Source organism: Pan troglodytes, chromosome 2 (assembly GCF_028858775.2).
Source record: "Pan troglodytes isolate AG18354 chromosome 2, NHGRI_mPanTro3-v2.0_pri, whole genome shotgun sequence".
Classification (NCBI taxonomy): Eukaryota; Metazoa; Chordata; class Mammalia; order Primates; family Hominidae; genus Pan; species Pan troglodytes.
In genome coordinates this window covers 123,574,457-123,592,710 of record NC_086015.1, presented here as the reverse complement: position 1 = coordinate 123,592,710, position 18,254 = coordinate 123,574,457, and the positions used below count along the sequence as shown (strand labels likewise).

Below are 18,254 nucleotides of genomic sequence, written 5' to 3'. Positions count from 1 at the left end.
GAGGCTCCGAGAGCAAGTGAGGGCTGTGAGGGTTGCCAGCATGCTGTCACCTCTCACCACACCTGGTTAATTTTTGTATTTTTAGTAGGGATGGGGTTTCACCATATTAGCCAGTCTGGTCTCGAACTCCTGACCTCAGGTGATCTGCCCACCTCAGCCTCCCAAAATGATGGGATTACAGGCGTGAGCCACTGCACCTGGCCCACATTGTGAAATTCTTGTATTGTGTTATTCAGCTCTGTCAGACCCATTAGGTTCTTTTTCATACTGGCTATTTCATCCTTCAGCACCTGTATTACTTTATTGTAATTCTTATTTTCCTTGGATTGGGTTTTGCCATCTTCCTGAATCTTGATGATCTCTTTGTTCCTATCCATATTTTGAATTCTATTTCTGTTATTCCAGCCAGTTCAGCCTGGTTAAGAACTCTTGCTGGAGAACTGGTGTGATCGTTTGGAGGACGTATGATACTCTGGCCATTTGAGTAACTGGAGTTCTTGCATTGGTTCTTTCTCATCTCTGTGTGTGGGTGTTCATTTGACTGCAACGTAGATTGACTACAGTCAATAGACTTCTTTTTTGGATGTTTTCACTGTGCTGAGGCTTTCTATAGGGTCTTTATTTGAAGCTGACTTCTTGTCTCTGGTTTCAGAGGTGTGTATGTTAGTGAAATATTTTTCGTGTTGAAGCTTTGGGGTGTGATCCCGCAGGTGACACTTAGGCTTATTGGTCAATTGGTAGACTCCTGCTCCTGTATGTTTCTTCACAGTTGCAGCTGTGTTCCCTCTCAGTGCTCCGAAAGTGTGGGTTCCTCTCCCCCTTGAGTGCTGGCTGTAGTTCAGGACTTAGCACCCCTGGACTGCCCACTGCAGCTCTGGAGTGATCTCAGTGTTTATGTTCCTTCCCCAGCTTAGAAGTAGCAGAGGCTCATCTTAGTAGGTGTTGTGGCCGAGAGTCGTTTGCTTGACTCCTGGGGGCTCTACCCCCAGAAAAATGCAGGTTACCAATTGCTCAGTGCAATCAGCCCAAGATGGAGGATTCGTGCTTTGGACCCAAGCCAGGGGTTGCCTGTCTGGTGAGCAGTGTGGAACACATGGGAGATGGACTGGCCTCCTTTCCTTGGGTCTACTGCAGCTTGTTGGTATGGAAAAGGCACTTAGGGTCTTTGCTCCTTCTTTAGTCCAAGGATGGCAAGGGGAGTTCCACAGCAGAGGCAGTGGCTAAGACACTTTCAATTGCCCCTGGAGGCACTGTCCTGGAAGTTGCTGAGTTGGTATTGCCTGGATAGCTCTGGTGGGGAGTGGCTGGAGGCCGAGGCCTGGAGGACCTGCCAGTGAGGAGATATGGGAATGGGCACCCACGAAACAGTCTGGCCACTTTTCTACAGGGCTGCTCTGGTATGCTTAGGGCCTACTCCAGTCCCTAGTCATCTCAGATTTTCCAGAACCTGGAGGTGTCACCAGTGAAGGCTGTGATACAGCAAAGATGGCAGCCTGTCCCTCCCCCTGGGAGCTTTGTCCCAGGGAGGTATGGACCTGTTGCTGGCCCAAAGGCACCTGTAGGAAGTGGCTGAAGACCCTGGTTGGGAGGTCCCACCTAATGAAGAGGAACAGGATGGGGCACACTTAAAAAAGCAGTCTGGCCACATTTCTGTATAGCAGCTGTGCTGTGCTGGGGGTCCACTTCAGCTCCTGGTCACCTCAGACACTCCACAACCCAAAGGCTGGAAGAGCTAAGTCAGCCAAACAGCAAAGATGGCAGCCCATCCCTCCCTCTAAGAGTGCCATCCCAGGGGGAATTCAGATCTCTGTCACAGCTGAAGAGCTCAGGCAGGGTGGCTGGAGGCCCTGGTTGGGAGGTCACACCCAGTGAGTAGGAATGGGATTGGGCACCCACTTAAAGCAGCAGTCTGGCCACATTTTGGTAGAGCAGCTGTGCTGTGCTGGGGCATCCTTACCGCCCCAGGTCATCTCAGACTCTCCAAACCCTGAAGGCTGGAACAGCTAAAGCTCCTGAACAGCAAAGATGTTGGCCTACCCCTCCCCTGGGAGCTCCTACTTAGGCAGGTGCTATGTTGCTACTGGTAGCTGGGTGGAATTCCAAGCCAGTGGGTCCTGTCTTGTGTGAGGTGTTGTGGAAGTGGGCCCTGCGGGCTGTTGCTGCTCAGCCCTCTGGATTCAGCCTCTTTCCTAGGGGTATGAATGGGAGTCTAAACTCCCTCTTTGTGGGAGATGCAGCTACTTTTGCCAGAACGCCCAAGTATCTAAGGCTCCAGGGTCTCCACGCATGCCTGAGTGGCTGCTTTGCTGAGACTCCATGTAGCCCTGTCTGCCAGACTGAAGACTGAAGGCCCTGCTGCTAGTGGAGTGGATTCACAAGGAGATCTCCTGACAGGAGGGTTGCAAAGATCTGTGGGAGAAGCATGGTTTCCGGGATCGCTCATTCACTTACCACTTCCCTGGGCAGGGGAAGATCCCCTGGTTCCCTGTTGCTCCCAGGTGGGCTGTTGTCCTGTCTTGCTTTTCCTTGTTCTCTGTGGGTCAGGTTGTTTCCTTGATTAATCCCAATGCGAGTACCCGGATGTTTCAGTTGAAGGTGTTGTATCTACTCGTCCCTTCTGTTCCTCTCCGTGAGAGCCACGTACATTACCTGCTTCTGGTCAGCCATCTTGGCCACTCCCCATCCTTATGAAAGTTTACACTGTATTACAATTGCACAGGAAAGTTACTGCAGGTTTGGGAGTGGGACAGAGGATAGAGGATGTTGGCTTGTTTTGTCAAGAGAGTGACATTCTTAAGCCTATGTTGGTAGTGGGGACAGATAGGAGGCAAGAAAATCAGTTAGGAAATTATTGAAACAATTCAGCCCCAGATAATCGAAGCTTATCAAGAGCAGCAGTGTGAGAATGCAGAGAAGTGGACAGTTGCCAGAAACATCTCAGAGGTAAACATGGCAGGCCTGGAAGATGAAAACCTTCAGTGCCTGGCAACTGAGGGGTTGGAAATACTCCAATCTGAGAAAAGAGAATACTGGGATTGGAGGTGGGGGCCAAGCTGGGAGAAAGATTTCAATGTCTTGCAGAATACAGAGAGGGGTTGATGAGAATAACAGCCGAAGAGCCCAGGGGAATTCCCAGGTTAAAAAAAAAAAAAAAAAAAAGCCCCACAGAGATCAGAAGGGCAAATCCTCAATCTAGAGCCACAGAAGTGAAGATTTGGCTCTAGACTCTGAAGTCAGCTCTCCTACGGAAAAAAGATGGACCCAGGCCTTTTTAACTCAGGCAGCCCCCATGGAGGAGAGAGATGGTCCTCCTCAGTTTCTGCACGTTCCAAATGAAAGGGTCCTTCTGTGTAGAATGAGAGATCTGGAGAGTCCTGGGTAAAATCTCAGACATAATTCTTTCTTCTGAGAAACCAGCTTTTTGCTTACTGCCTTGAGGAAAACCTTGTCTATCTTTCTTTCTTCCTCTTGTTTTCCCCCTCAGTAGAATCCTGTGAAAAGAAGTCTTTGGGTATCACAATGTGTAAAACAGTTAAGAATGTAGCCACTGTCTTGTCACAGTGGGGTCTGCGGACCTGGCCTCTCTCTTCCCGTCCTCTACAACCAAAGATTTCCTCTGCGCAGTTGTAAAAATGTGGAATGTCCTAATGCACATAAATAGGTCTGAGATTTTAAAATAAATGAAACAAATATAATATGGAAAGTCTAAGTGGATTCCCAAGACCATTTCCAGGTCTCCCCTCTATGTTTCTCCTTGAGGGTGTCTTAAACACAACATCTCACACATATTTTTAAGCGGAAGACAGTGGGCTGGGTGCGAACATCTTGTTTGTGGCCTCCTGTAAGCATTCTTGGAAAAAGAAACGTACTTGTCTTTCTGATTATAAAATAAGCAAAAACTCAACGTAAAGAATTTGGCAACTCCAGAGTATAAAATAAGAAAACTAATTGGTAACTCCGACCCCACTCCAGAAATAAAAATGAGCATTCGCGGAGAATCCTTCCAGTCTCCTTACCGAGGCCGGCTAGGGACCTGAATCTGAAGCTCCTCGCCCCGGGGCCAGCTCCTGCGGCAGCCGCTGGCTCGAGGCCCGGGAAGGGGCGCTGAGGGGAAGGCGCCCCCCAGGGAAGGTCTCTGAGGAGACAGCCGGAGGCGGGGCCGCCCCAGGGGACTCGGTGGCGAAGCAAGGAGAAAGATCCGAGGAGCTGGAGGAGCCGTGAGGCGCGTGGAGTCTGCAAAGTCCCGGAGCCCTCCCGGCCCTCGCGGGAGAGCAGGGTCGAGGCGCGCCACGCGGGCGGCGCCAGGGAGGGGCGGGCAGGCGTGGCTCAGCCAGTGCCCGGGCCGGAGGCGCCCGGCGCCCCGCGCACACCTCAGAGGCCTGCGCCGCCGTCCCGCCGCCTCCACGCCAGGCTCCCGGCGCGGCGATGGGCGCGGGCCCCTGTCTCTGCCCCGGCCCGCCCCTTCCCGCCCCTTCCAGCCCCGCGAACGCGCGAGACGCCGGGGGACCGTGGGCGTCCTGCACATAGCAGCGGGCTTGGCGCTTCTCGGCGGTCCGACGCTGATGAGGTGAGCACAGCGACCTTAAGGATCCACAAAACTTCAAACACTTAATTATTAAGTGAAAGTGGAAAGGGGGAGGGGCTTTCTCGCCTTTCCAGAATCTGGGCAGTTTGTTTGGAACCGGTAAAGAAACTCTCATAGGAACTTGAGGTGAGCAGGGGTCACGCATCAGGGATGCGAGTGGCAATTTCAGTGGAAGAGACGGGAGAGTACTGTAATTTGGTGTGAAGATGGGGCCGTGGGTTTTCTGCTGAATAAGCGACCGGCTGTGCTGAAAATGAGAGATCCCGAAATAGTTTCCCACCGCCTGTAGACTTTCCAGAGTCTCCTCACGCCGAAGCTGCTTTGCAGGGAATGTTCACCCCCAGGGTGTAGAGTGGCGGGCACGATGGGCTCCCCCATGGAGATTGCAAAGTCCTGAAAAGGGACAACTGTATTGCACTGCGTCTGTTGAACTGCCTTGCTTCTGGGCATGAGGGAGTCACCTGGAACCTGCAACATCCTTGTACCCTGGCAAGCAGCCCTTTCCAAGTTAGCTCTGTCAGAAACTAGAGGCCTCTAGGTAGAACTCAAGGTATCCATGTACTCGTGAAGAATACAAACCTTGAGGTTTTTAAAATCGAATTTTGTTAAGATTTCAGGATAGAAATCTGGGAAGAGAAGTCATGGCATGGCATAACTTACCCCTTTGTTAGTTTTCTAGGTACATGCATGCTTGAATTAGACGTAAATGATGTCCTAGCCTATCATAAAATGTCTTTCCTGGTGTAGTTCTTTAAACCAGAATATGGAGGATAACATTACATTTTTGCATCCTAGATAAAAGGGAAAGATTTTCAGATGGGGGTTACACAGCGGGAGAAATTGTTGATATAGTTGTATTAGGCAGCAAGGCCTGCAAAGAAAAACTTCTTTTTCTCCACCAGTGGCTGAATTCTGCACAGAATGTCTCCTCGCAGTCTGGGTAGCAGCCCGGCTTGCAAAAACAGTGCTTCTTTCGTTGCTGCAGGTGGGGCAAATGCGCTTGCGGATAAATGGCTGAGGAAGCGTTTGCTTACAGGTTAAGGCAATTTGAGTCTGGAGAATAAAGTGCTTTAGCAGGCTGTGCTTGAGTTAGGTGTCCCTTGTGAGGAACAGAGGTGGCTTTCTGGTCCCCATTTTGCCAGCCTAATTCCCCTTCAGGGACACTACTGTCTCTGGAATGTTCCCTCTGTTTCCCCTTCTCTTCCACCCCCAGCTTTTAGCTTCTCCCCATTCCCCAGTAAAGTCTAGAATTGAGCCTGGTCAGAGTCAAAGTTCTGATAGCCTGGGGATATAGAACTTCAAGCCTGGTGAAGGCAGAAATGAGACCTAGGAGAGACCCAAGATGGGTGAGATGAAACAACTTCCATCCTAGAAGGCTCTCAAAAGAGTGGAAAAATAATGATTGAGGGAAACAGATTCTCTGGAAAGGAGAATAGGTGCTTAAGTGTTTGTTTTCAGCTGAGGGTTTTAATATTTCCATTTTTGTTGTTTAACCATAAGGGAATTTCCATATAGGGTAGGAGGAGGATGAGGCCTTCTCTGAAAACTGCATCCTTCTCCCTGAATTTGCATTTTATTCCATTCTTATTTAGGTTTCAGAGATTAATTGGGGGAAGGGGGAGAGAGGAAAGAAGCCAGAGGCTCTGACATGCTGCAGAAACAGTGCAACGTGGACTGACTTGGGCTGCAAAGGTGGATTTGGGGGTTGAAAGGAATGTTCTACATTTAGTTGAAAAAAAAATCAGAGCCTTTATTTTGCAAAGGTCTTGAGAATCAGAACATTCATGTTTAGTTGCTGATGAATTTTGCCTGATAAAGGATGCAAATCACTATCTCACCTTTTTTCTCCAGTACTTTATTATGAAAAATTTTAGACATACAGAGATGTTTTCTACCTCTCATTTTATAAACTTATTATCTTAAAACAAACTTGTTAATAAAAATCAGTGTTTAGAATCCAGACGTATGTGATCTGGTACTGGACAGAGCTTGAATCAGAAGGTGTTTCAAATATAGATGTGTGAAGGATATTAACATTTTAAGAAAAAAATATGGATCTTATTCTTCTGACTTTCCCATAAGAATCTTGAGCAGATCCCTTAACTGCCTTCTTTTTCCCATTCTTAAAATGTCAGTCAGTTGGATGATATTACTCTCCTGCTTAATACCCTCCAATGGCTTCCCCTCACACTGTGAATAACATTCAACTCTCCACCAGGGCTTGTGATTTGGTCTGGTGCCCTCATATTCTATGGCCGTCCTCTTGCTTACCATCGTCCTTGCTCTTCCCTCTGCCTGAACACTCTTCCTTCAGACACTGCCACTGCTTCTTTTCTCAGCTCATTCCAGTTTCTTTTCATACTCTCCAGAATGATGGCCACCTGATCTAAAACAGCCTGTGGTCACTCCCTGTCTTCTGACCCTGCTTTATCCTTCTTCATGGCACTTAGCACTCCCTGACACTATATAGTATATGTGTTTCCTTGTTAATTGGGCATGTTCCCCACTCTAAACTCCATCAAGACAAGGAATTTTTTTGTCTTATTTATGGCTGTGTTCCTATTTGATATATTATGAGCAATTAATAAATAACTGTTGGATTAATTAGGTAATTAAATTACACAAATAAGGCATTGACTCCCATAAGGGTGGCAGAACCCTTGGTAAAATACTAGAAGTCCTTTGAGGTAATTCATAATTCAAGTTAATCAATATTTGATAGGTAAATGATGACCCTGGAGATCAGTGGCCTCTTTTATCCTCACAGCACTTCTCAGCTGAATCCTATGCTAATAGCTGGGCCAGTTTTGACAAACCCACATCCCAAACAAGACATAAAATATTTCAGTCACAGAACTTTTCCTCACATCTCTTTCTAGTCACCTCCACCCCACAGAAGCAGCAAACCTTGTTCTGATTTCTAATATCATAGATTAGTGTTGCTGGTTCCTGAATTTCATATAACTGCAGTTACACAGTATGCATTCTTGTGTTTGGCTTCTTTTTGCCCTACACAATGTCTGTGATATTCATCTGTGCCATTGTGTGTATCAGTAGTTCATTTCTTTTTTTTCCAAGGTAGTATTTATTGTATGAATATTGACCATGTGTTTATCTGTTCTCTTGTTGATAGATACTTGGTTGTTGCCAGTTTGTGGCAATTTTGAACAAAGCTGCTGTGAACCTATAAAGGGTCTGCCTCATCTTGAGTCTTCTCTACTTTATATGAAAATCTTCCTTGTGCCACCAATGCAGAGAGAAGTATGGCAAGGTTATGGGGGCTGTGACTGATGTAGCAGCTTGCATGCACCCCAGCCAGTGCTCTCTCTAGACAGCTCTGCTGGGAGCTGACCTGCTTCCCACTTTAGAGGGAAAGCACTTGGAAAATGAGTGTCTAACAAATTAGCGAGCCCTCCAGTGCACTCTTAAGTGCTTTAAATCCTTGAAAGAGACACTGTGGAATGCCTGCTGCCATCACTGTTGTATTTCCCTCCTCCTCTCAGCTTCCCCATCCCAGCACAAGTTGACTCTAATCAGCTTCTGAGCATTATGCTACTGAGGGTTTTAAACATTCATGAGCAAGAGTCTTGTTCAGAGCCTGATAAAATATTCATGTGTTTCCATGGGGCATTGGTTTCCATCTAGACTTCCCAAGGCATTTTTCTGAGATGCATGTCGTAATTGTGAAGAACTCAGACAGTGATGGATGATACGGCCCTGTGTTATTAAACCCTACCACACAGAGCACCTTGCTTTCTAGGGATGGAGAAGAATGAGCACACAGAAAAATTGACATTAATCCTGTCTAGAGCAAGAGAAAGACTACATGTACTGATAAAAATGGCTTGAGTAAAGAGGGGCCTGTTAATATAGTACCAACAAAGGTATGAATCCATAGAGGAGAGTGAAAAGAACTTGTTAAAATGAGAGGAATGCTGGGATGCAGTCATTCCAAGTGGAAGAATGGGGGAATCAGCATTGTAAAATGCACAGTTCCTTTGACACTCATGTGGACGAGGTTCATATGAGACAACTGCGCTGAGTGCTGTAATTATCACAACCTGCTATGAGAGGATGAGAGTAGAAGTGGAGGCTAGGCAGGGTTTCCAAGTAGAGCCAGAGAGCTATTCCAAGAGGAGTCAACATTTCTCTTCAAGGAATAAGTGGCTTTGAGTCAGGTTCTGAAGGAGGTGTGCCTCTTTGACTGGCAGCTGCGGTGTGGAAGGGCCTTTCCAGAGAGACAGAATAGCATGATAGAGTGAGGGCCAAAGTGCCGGTGTGGTGTGAGTAAGAAGAGAAGGTGGGTGGATGGGGGTCAGGGCAGGGTTGCAGCAAGACATAAAGCAGGAGAGCTAAAGGCCAGCTTATGAAGCCCACAGGAGGATGGACTTCAGTCTGTTTGGTGGAGGGCTGTGTAACTTTTGGCCAGAGATTGGATTACATTTTGAGGAGTTCTTGGGAAGTATATCCACCCTAGGCAAGGCCTTGAGGTATGTTTATGTCCAAGGCATTTCCAGAATATTCTGCTGTGTCCAGAACACTATGAAGACTCTATGTGGTCTACTCTAAGAGAGGTAAACCAGAGGAGGTCAGATACACTCAGTATACTCCTGGGACTGACCAGAAACAGGCCTCACCAGGCACCTTTCTGCCCCCAGCACACAAACACTCAGAATATTCTGAGTCAGATTGAATCCACAGCATTCCCTAGACTTCTTCATGACCACTTTGCCTCAGCTGGGGGAGTTGCAATGATCTAAGTATCCCCTTATCACCTGAATCTGGGCCAGTATACCTCAGACATGGGTTGCCAGGCAACTGAGGGCTAAGTGATGCGGCTGGCCAATCATCCCCACAAAGCCCAGGTCTGCTTTGACAGGCCATCGGGCTGTGACCAGAGAGGCAACTTGGGGGGTTGAGGTCATGCAGACTGATGACTTGTGGACACAACTGCCAGGCCCCTTCCATATGTCTTCTTCCTTTGGGTTGCAGATTCCTATTCAAAAATGCCTCAGGATGTTGATTTTTTAACCCATAATAAAAATAGTGAAGTAGGGAGGAGTGTTAAACATGTCAGTCATCTATACCTTATGTTGTCATTGGGAAGAAATAACTGTGGAAACAATTGTCCCGGGAAAGTCAGTCTTCAGTCTTGCAGTGAGGAGCTTTGCATATGTGGAGATTAGCTAGAAAGCTCTGGAGTTCTGATGGTGAGAAGGGATTTCTTGGGTCAAGGATAGGAAAGGGCAAGGGAGGACCTTCATGATTCTCCCCAGGGCTTTGCTGGTTGGAATTGCTCTTCTGCTGCCATGGGTAGCATGGGGTTTCAGTGACTGAAAACACCCAGGAAAGTATGCTCTGGGTCTTCATGTTGCCATCTGCCTACACTGGAATGTCAGACCATCAGTCAGCACTGCCAGCTCTCCATCTTGATTTTCTAAGAGTTATTGAGAAAACCTTGAAAGGGAAGGCAGAAGTGGATGTCTTAACTAGGGAAATGCCAAGGTCCTAAAGGTGTGGTCTAGGCTGAAGGTGTGGTAAGGGCCTGAAGTCATTGGTCTGGCAGTACTTCAGACCAATAAAGTCTTTCTTGGCTCTTATCTAAAATATTCCTGATTTTCTGTGTGAGGTGGAATCTCTCAAGTGCTGCATTAATCAGTCTTTTGGCTGAACAGGTAAATAGGGTGCATGCTTAATTGAGTGCCTTTTCTTTTTTTAAAGTTTCAGCTTTTATTTTACATTAAGAGGATACATGTGTAGGATTGTTCATGGGTAAATTGGACCCAGGCATAAGCACAGTACCCAATAGGTAGTTTTTCAACCCATGCCCCCTCCCTCCCTTCCCCCTGTAGTAGTCTGCAGTATCTATCTTTCCTGCGTTTATGTCCATGTGTGCTCAGTGTTTAGCTCCCACTTATAAGTGAGAACATGTGGTATTTTGTTTTCTGTTCCTGCATTAATTCACTTAGGATAGGCCTCCAACTGCATCCACATTGCTGCAAAGGACATGATTTCATTATTTTTTATCCTGTGGTGTTTATGTAGCACATTTTCTTCATCCAGTACACTGTTGATGAGTGCCTAGGTTGATTCCACATCTTTGCTATTGTGAATAGTGCTGTGATGCACATATGCAAGCATGTGTATTTATGGTGGAATGATTTATATTTCTTTGAATATATACCCAGTAATGGGATTGCTGGGTCGAAGGTAGCTCTGTATTTAAGTTTTTTGAGAAATCTCCAAACTGCTTTCCACAGTGGTTGTACTAATTTACATTCCCACCAACAATGTATAAATGTTCCCTTTTCTTCACAGCCTTGCCAGCATCTGTTGTTTTTTGACTTTTTAATAATAGCTATTCTTACTGGTGTGAGATGGTATCTTATTGTGGTTTTATTTGCATTTCTCTGATGATTAGTGATGCTGAGCATGTTTTCATGTCTATTGGCCACACTTGTATGCCTTCTTTTAAGAAGTGTCTTTTCATGTCTTCTGCCCACTTTTTAATGGAGTTATTTGATTTTTGCCTGTTGATTTAAGTTTCTTATATATTCTGGATATTAGACCTTTGTCAGATGCATAGTTTGTGAATATTTTCTCCCATGCTGTAGGTTGTTTACTCTTTTGATGGTTTCTCTTGCTGTGCAGAAGATCTTTAGTTTAATTAGGTCCCACTTGTCAATTTTTGTTTTTGTTGCAGTTCTTTCTAGGGACTTGGCCATAAATTCTTTGCCAAGGCCAATGTTGATAAGGGTATTTCCTAGGTTTTCTTCTATGATTTTTATAGTTTGAGGTCTTATGTTTAAATCTTTAATCCATTTTTAGTTAGTTTTTGTATATGGTGAAAGGTAAGGGTCTAGTTTCATTCTTCTGCATATGGCTACCAGTTATCCCAGCACCATTTATTGAATAGGGAGTCCTTTCTCCATTGCTTGTTTTTGTCAGCCATGTTGAAGATCAGATGGTTGTAAGCGTGCAGCCTTATTTCTGAATTTTCTATTATGTTCCATTAGTCTATGTGTCTGTTTTTGTACCAGTACCACCCTGTTTTGGCTACTGTAGCAAATTCTTTGGAATTAATGAAAATAGGGACACAATTTATGAAGACCTCTGGGATGTAGCCAAAGCAATGTTAAGAGGAAAGTTTATAGCCATAAATGCCTTCATCAAGAAGCTGGAAAGATCTCACATTAACAATGTAACTTTGCATTTAAAGGAACTATGAAAAAAGGACAAACCAACCCCAACTCTAGCAGAAGAAAAGAAATAACTAAAATTAAAGAAAAACTTAATGAAATTGAGATGCAACAATCCATATGAAAGATCAGTGAAACCAAGAATAGGCTATTTGAAAAAATAAATAAGATTGATAGACTGCTAGCTAGGTTAACAAAGCGGGAGGAGACAGTGAGAGAGAGAGAGAGGATCCAAATAAGTACAATAGAAATAACAAAGATGACATTACAACTGATCCTACAGAAATACAAAAGATCCTTGGAGAAAACTATGAACAACTCTATGCACACAAATTAGAAAATCTAGAAGAAATCAATCAATTCCTGGAAACAATCTCCTGAGATTGAATCAGAGAGATTGAAGTCCTGAATAGACCAACATCAAACTCTGAAATTGCACCAGTAAAACAAACAAACAAACAAAAAAAACCCTTCCAACCATAAAAAGCCCTGGACCAGATAGATTCACAGCCACATTCTATAAGACATACAAAGAGGAACTAGTACCAATCCTACTAAAACTTACAGAAAATAGAGGAGCAGGGACTCCTCCCTAATTCATCCCATGAAGCCAGCATCAGCCTAATACCCAAATCTGGCAGAGATATGATGAAGAGATATGATTTTTGTGTCTATGTTCAGACCAATATCCCTGATGAACATAGACACAAAAATCCTCAACAAAATACTAGCAAACCAAATTTAGCAGAACATCAAAAAGTTAATTCACCATGATCAAGCAGGCATTATTCCTGGGATGCATGGTTGGTTCAACATACACAAATCATAGTGAGTCACCATATAAACAGAATTAAAAGCAAAAACCATATGATCATCTGTGTCATCTCAATAGACACAGAAAAAGCTTTTGATAAAATCTAACATCTCTTCATGATAAAAACTCTCAACAAACTAGGCATCGAAGGAACATACCTCAAAATAACAAGGGCCATCCCTGATAAACCTACAGCTAACATCATACTGAATGGGCAAAAGCTGGAACCATTCCCCTTGAGAACTGGAACAAGGCAAGAATGCCCACTCTCACCACTGCTATTCAAGGTAGTGCTAGAAGTCCCAGCCAGCACAGTCTGGCAAGAGAAAGAAATAAAAGGCATCCAAATAAGAAAAGAAGAAGTTGAACTATCTCCCTTTGCTGACGATATAATTCTATACTTAGAACACCCCAAAGACTGTTCCAAAAGGTTACTAGAATTGAAAAATGATTTTAGCAAGGTTTCAGGATACAAAATCAATGTACGAAAATCAGTAGCATTTCCAAACACCAATAACGTCCAGGCTGAGAGTCAAATCAAGAACATGATCCCATTTACGACAGCTGCAAAGAAAAGGAAATACCTAGGAATATAGCAAACCAAAAAGGTGAAAGAGCTCTGCAAGGAGAACTACAATACACTGCTGAAAAAAAGTTAGAAACAACACAAATAAATGAAAAAATATCCCATGCTCATGGATTAGAAGGATCAATATCATTAAAATGGTCATACTGCCCAAAGCAATGTATACATTCAATGCTATTCCTATCAAACTACTAACATCAGTCTTTACAGAATTAGAAAAAACTATTCTAAAACTCATATGGAACCCAAAAAGAGCCTGAATAGCCAAAGCAAGCCTGAGCAAAAAAAAAAAACAAAGCCGGAGCATCACACTACCTGAGTGCCTTTTCTGAACAGATATTTCAATGATTCTGTGATTATTCATGAGCCAGTGATGGCTGCCTGCTTTTGGATGCTGCTAGGATAAATGCAGATCAGAGTGAAGAGGGAGAGGGAAGCATAACAGCAGCAGAGAGGAAAAGGGAAGAGAGTAGTGACGTGCTGAAATCGCAGAGATTGTGGGTACCCAGTTATCTACAAGTGAGAAACAGGGATAAAAGAAGATCAAATAACTACCCATGGGAATTTTACATGCAAATATTGCTGACTTCCAAGGCAGCTGTGAGGAGAAAGGAAGGGAGGAGACACAAAGTCAGCTGTCACAGTCAATCCAAGGAATATTAATAAAAACTTGACACACGAAAACACATGGCCGTATCACAACAGCCTGGGTCCCAGCAAGGATGTCTATTCAAACCCCTCTTTCACATTTCCTTATATTCATTCATAGTATTAGGTATTTTGCAAGACATTCATTTGCACTTGCAAAGATACACAAATGCAGAGTACTTAAAAGGGTAAACTATCCTAAAATATTAGTGGTGAGATTATAAATGATTATTTGTATTTTTTCAACTTATCTATGTTTTCCATGATTGTTTTAAGAAGTGTGAATTTCTTTGATAATCAGAAAAACATTAAGGAGAAAGGGGGTTAAGTAGGGAGGTAGAGAAAGAGGCATGGGGTGGGGAGAGAGGATTGTAGAAAAGAAAAATATGTTGGAAGATGAATGAACAATTTTAAAACTTTATGTTTCACAGACTGCTAGCTTGTGCATATTTTTCTTTATTATTGAATATATATGTTTATCACCCTCAGAAGATCTGGAAGTACCAATTGGCATGAAACTGAATTGCAAATACTGAGCTAAGTATCACACCTCCAAGACCATTGCCTTGGCCAGTGCCATTCTGTGTGTGACATGTGGCTTCCAGTGATGCTCAAAGTATTTTCCGCCAAAGGCTAATAGAGAACACTTCAAACCTGGGCAGCAGCATCTCTCCCACAGGGTTTAGTATTTATACTTGTAGCCACGTGGCTGGCTTTGTGCTTCTCATCTCTGAAGTATGAAACAGGAGCCAACAAAGGCTGTCAATCGTTGGAGTAGTGGGATTTTCCAAGACAAAAGCATGAGTTATTCTCGTCCACGTGTTTGCTGGCTGCTCACTGGCTCAGGCAGCCCCTTGGGAAGCTCTGTGGCTGAGGCTTTAAATAAATAGATGTAGTTTTTGTTTCACAACCACTGACCTTTTCTGGAGGCACTGTTGATTCTGGGCTTTAATTGGCTTCTGTTGAGTGACACAAGGTGAACCCTCTCTTCAAGAGCAGAAGCTCCTATCTGCTGTTAACCACCAGCATCAATTCAAAGCAAATGCCAGAGGACCACATACCTCACTGAACTCTGGGGACTGGGGTTACTTGTAGTTATGTCTCAATAAATACTTTTTATATTTTAACTTTTGCATTTTTAAGTTGTAAAAGCTATACACACTCATGGTAACAAGTCTAGTAAGATAGCAGTATATAAAGAAAATATGGCCAGGTGCAGTGGCTCACCCCATAGTCCCAGTACTTTGGGAGGCCGAGATGGGTGGATCACTTGAGGTCAGGAGTTCAAGACCAGCCTGGCCAACATGGTGAAACCCCATCTCTACTAAAAATTAGGCTGGGTGCGGTGGCTCACTCCTGTAATCCCATCACTTTGGGAGGCTGAGGTGGGTGGATCACAAGTTCAGGAGTTCAAGACCAGCCTGGCCAAGATGATGAAACCCTGCCTCTACTAAAAATACAAAAATTAGCTGAGCGCAGTGGCAGGCACCTGTAATCCCAGCTACTTGGGAGGCTGAGGCCGGAGAATCACTTGAACCCGGGGGGCAGAGGTTCCAGTGAGCCGAGATCCTGCCACTGCACTCCAGCCTGGGCGACAGCATGAGACTCCGTCTCAAAAAAAAAAAAAAAAAAATTGGCCAGGTAAGGTGGCTCATGCCTGTAATCCTGGCACTTTGGGAGGCCGAGGTGGGTGGATCACCTGAGGTCAGGAGTTCGAGACCAGCCTGACCAATAAGGTGAAATCCCATCTCTACCAAAAATACAAAAATTAGCTGGACGTGGTGGCCGGCGCCTGTAGTCCCAGCTACTCGGGAGGCTGAGACAGGAGAATTGCTTGAACCAGGGAGGCGGAGGTTGCAGTGAGCCGAGATCGCACCACTGCACTACAACCTGAGCGATGGAGCGAGACTCTGTCTCAAAAAAAAAAAATTAGTCAAGTGTGGTGGCGTGTGCCTGTAATCCCAGTTACTTGAGAGGGTGAGGCGGGAGAATAGCTCGAAATAGCTGGAACCCAGGAGGCAGAGGTTGCAGTGAGCCAAGATTGTGCCACTGCACTCCAGCTTGGGCTACCGAGGGAGACTCCATCTCAAAGAAAAAAAAAAAAGAAAGAAAATATAAGTAATCTCCACCTTCTCTCTCTCCCATCTTTCTGACAAAACCACTATTTAAAGCGCCCAGGCTGGGCGTGCGGGCTGACATCTGTAATCTGAACACTTTAGGAGGCAGAGGCAGGAGGATAGCTTGGGTCCAGGAGTTCAAAACAGCCTGGACAACATAGTGAAACTCCGTCTCTATGAAAAAAAAAAAAAATAGCCAAGTGGCTGGTATGTCATCCTAGCTACTTGAGAGGATGAAGTGGGAGGATCGCTTGAACCCAGGAGGTTGAGGCTGCAGTGAGCTGTGATCATGACATTGCACTCCAGCTTGAGTAACAGAGTGAGACCCTGTCTCAAAAAAAAAGTTTCATGTGTATTCACATGTCACGATCACAGCTCACTGCAGCCTCAACATCTCCAGCTCAAGGGATCCTCCCACCTCAGCCTGCCAAGTAACTGGGACCACAGGCACATGCCACCACACCCGTCTAATTTTTAAACATTTTTGTAGAAACGAGGTCTCACTGTGTTGCCCAGGCTGATCTTGAATTCCTCGGCTCAAGTGATCCTCCCACCTCAGCTTCCCAAAGTGCTGGGATTATAGGCATGAGCCACTGCACTCAGCCCCTTCACTCCTTTTCTATGTTCAAACAAACATATGAGTGTGTAGACTTATTTTCTATTGTATGTGAAAATGGAATCATATATGTTATTATTTCTTTCATTTTATTTAGTACATATTATGTACATTATTCTAGATTAACACATATAATTGATCCAATTTATTATTTTTAATAGCTACCTAATATTCCATTATAGGAGGTTCCATAATTTCTTCTCATTCATTACTTCCCCATTGATAGATATTCATGTTTTTCTTCCAACTTTTTTTACACAACAACTTATGCCACAATAAACATTCTACATTTATTCCTGTACTTTGGGTTTTATTTCCATAGGAGAGATTCCCAAAATTGTCATTTTGGGGTCAAAGGGAATACACAATTTTAATTCTCACTGTAGGTCTCCTTTACAGCAGTTGTTTCTCTCCTCCTTTTGTCTTTCTCTCCCCTCTCCCACCACATTTTGCCAGCAGGGCCTGTGTGTTTAAGAAGGAAAGCCTGCAGTGAGAACTCCTCTGTGCCAAGTGTGGATTATATCAGCTCAGTGGGGAACGGAGTCTGCAGTGTCTCAGTTACATTGTGTCTCTCTTGCTTTTGGTTGGCCAGACTGTTCACAATTCCCCTTGCTGATTTATTCCATGCCGTGGAATTATACATGGTCTTCATCCGTGGCAGGATCATCTGAGGGGTGGCTTTTTGGGAAGGGTGTCTTTTCAGAAAGAATAGGCTCAGTTACTGTACTTTCTCACAAAGCTATATCTGTTATGTTTTTTTGTTATGCCCTTTCTTTAATAGTTGGATTGAAAAAGGTTCTTCAATTCCCATCCCGGTCTTCTGTCTTCATTTTGAGGACTTGGGATTTAGGGAGTTTTATGAGTATATAATCAATCAACTGTAACTGATTATTTGACATGAGGATAATTAGTTAAGAAGGTAGGGGTCTTGGAGCTTAAGGATCAGTGCCAAGCAACAGACGTGAACATTTTTAAACAAATGGTTTTAACAAACCCGGTATTAGGAGCAAGCTTCCCAGGAGTACTAAGCTTTCATTTTTAATTTTTTCCTTGCTGGGATGTAAAACTTCAGTCTAGTCTACCAGAATAGAGAGGAGCTGGATTCTCCACCACACCAGGGCTGGAGAGGAGAAAATGTCAGAGAAGCGTTAAGGGAAGCTGGTAAGTACAAATAAGTGAAATAAATATAAACAGTGAACTGACAGAATGGCAAAAAGTGAATGAAATTTGAAAATCCTCAGCTGAAGATTATTGTGTAACCAGTGGTCCTGTGAGCTAGTGGACACTTTATAAAAATCTGTGATCTCTAAAACATATTAGATACCCCAGTGTGAATCTGTGTTCAGAATACAACCATTAGCTAAGCAAGACAAAGAAATGATAAGTCCTGTTGGCAGATATTTTGCTATTGACTTCTATAACATATGCTGCAATTTTTACTCAGCAGCTTTGGAATGGATTTCTATGTCCTAGGTTGAAAACTAAATTAAAAGAAAAACAGAATAGAAGTTACTGCACTTAATTTCTAAGGAGAAAATTTTAACTTTAGTTTGTGCATGTATATGCCTGCAAAATAAGCATTACCCTTTATATTAATACAAACTTCACATGAACGTTTAATTTTCAAATATGCACTGACCAGTAATAATGATGGCAAAATTAGACTCTATAGTAGGTTTATGTTTTATA

General features: G+C 44.1%; 1 protein-coding gene and 1 long non-coding RNA gene across 5 annotated transcripts in view; one reads left to right on the top strand and one right to left on the bottom strand.

Annotated features, from left to right (window-relative positions):
* Positions 1-272: 272 nt before the first annotated feature.
* LOC129143642 (uncharacterized) lies at positions 273-3,493 on the bottom strand. The gene is made up of 2 exons (XR_008547295.2): positions 2,452-3,493; positions 273-1,327 (listed from the first exon to the last, which is right to left on the bottom strand). It is a non-coding gene; the product is annotated as an uncharacterized LOC129143642 (long non-coding RNA).
* Positions 3,494-4,306: 813 nt separating this feature from the next.
* The window catches only part of GPR156 (G protein-coupled receptor 156), a 120,419-nt gene continuing 106,471 nt past the window's right edge, over positions 4,307-18,254 (top strand). Inside the window, exons 1-2 of one of the 4 annotated variants that reach the window (XM_054682194.2) lie at positions 4,374-4,567; positions 17,638-17,726. The gene's annotated coding sequence lies outside the window, so the exon portion shown is untranslated. Of the gene's footprint in view, positions 4,568-17,637; positions 17,727-18,254 lie in introns of all 4 variants that reach the window. The other 3 variants (XM_054682192.2, XM_001164405.7, XM_054682193.2) reach the window with 3 other exon arrangements.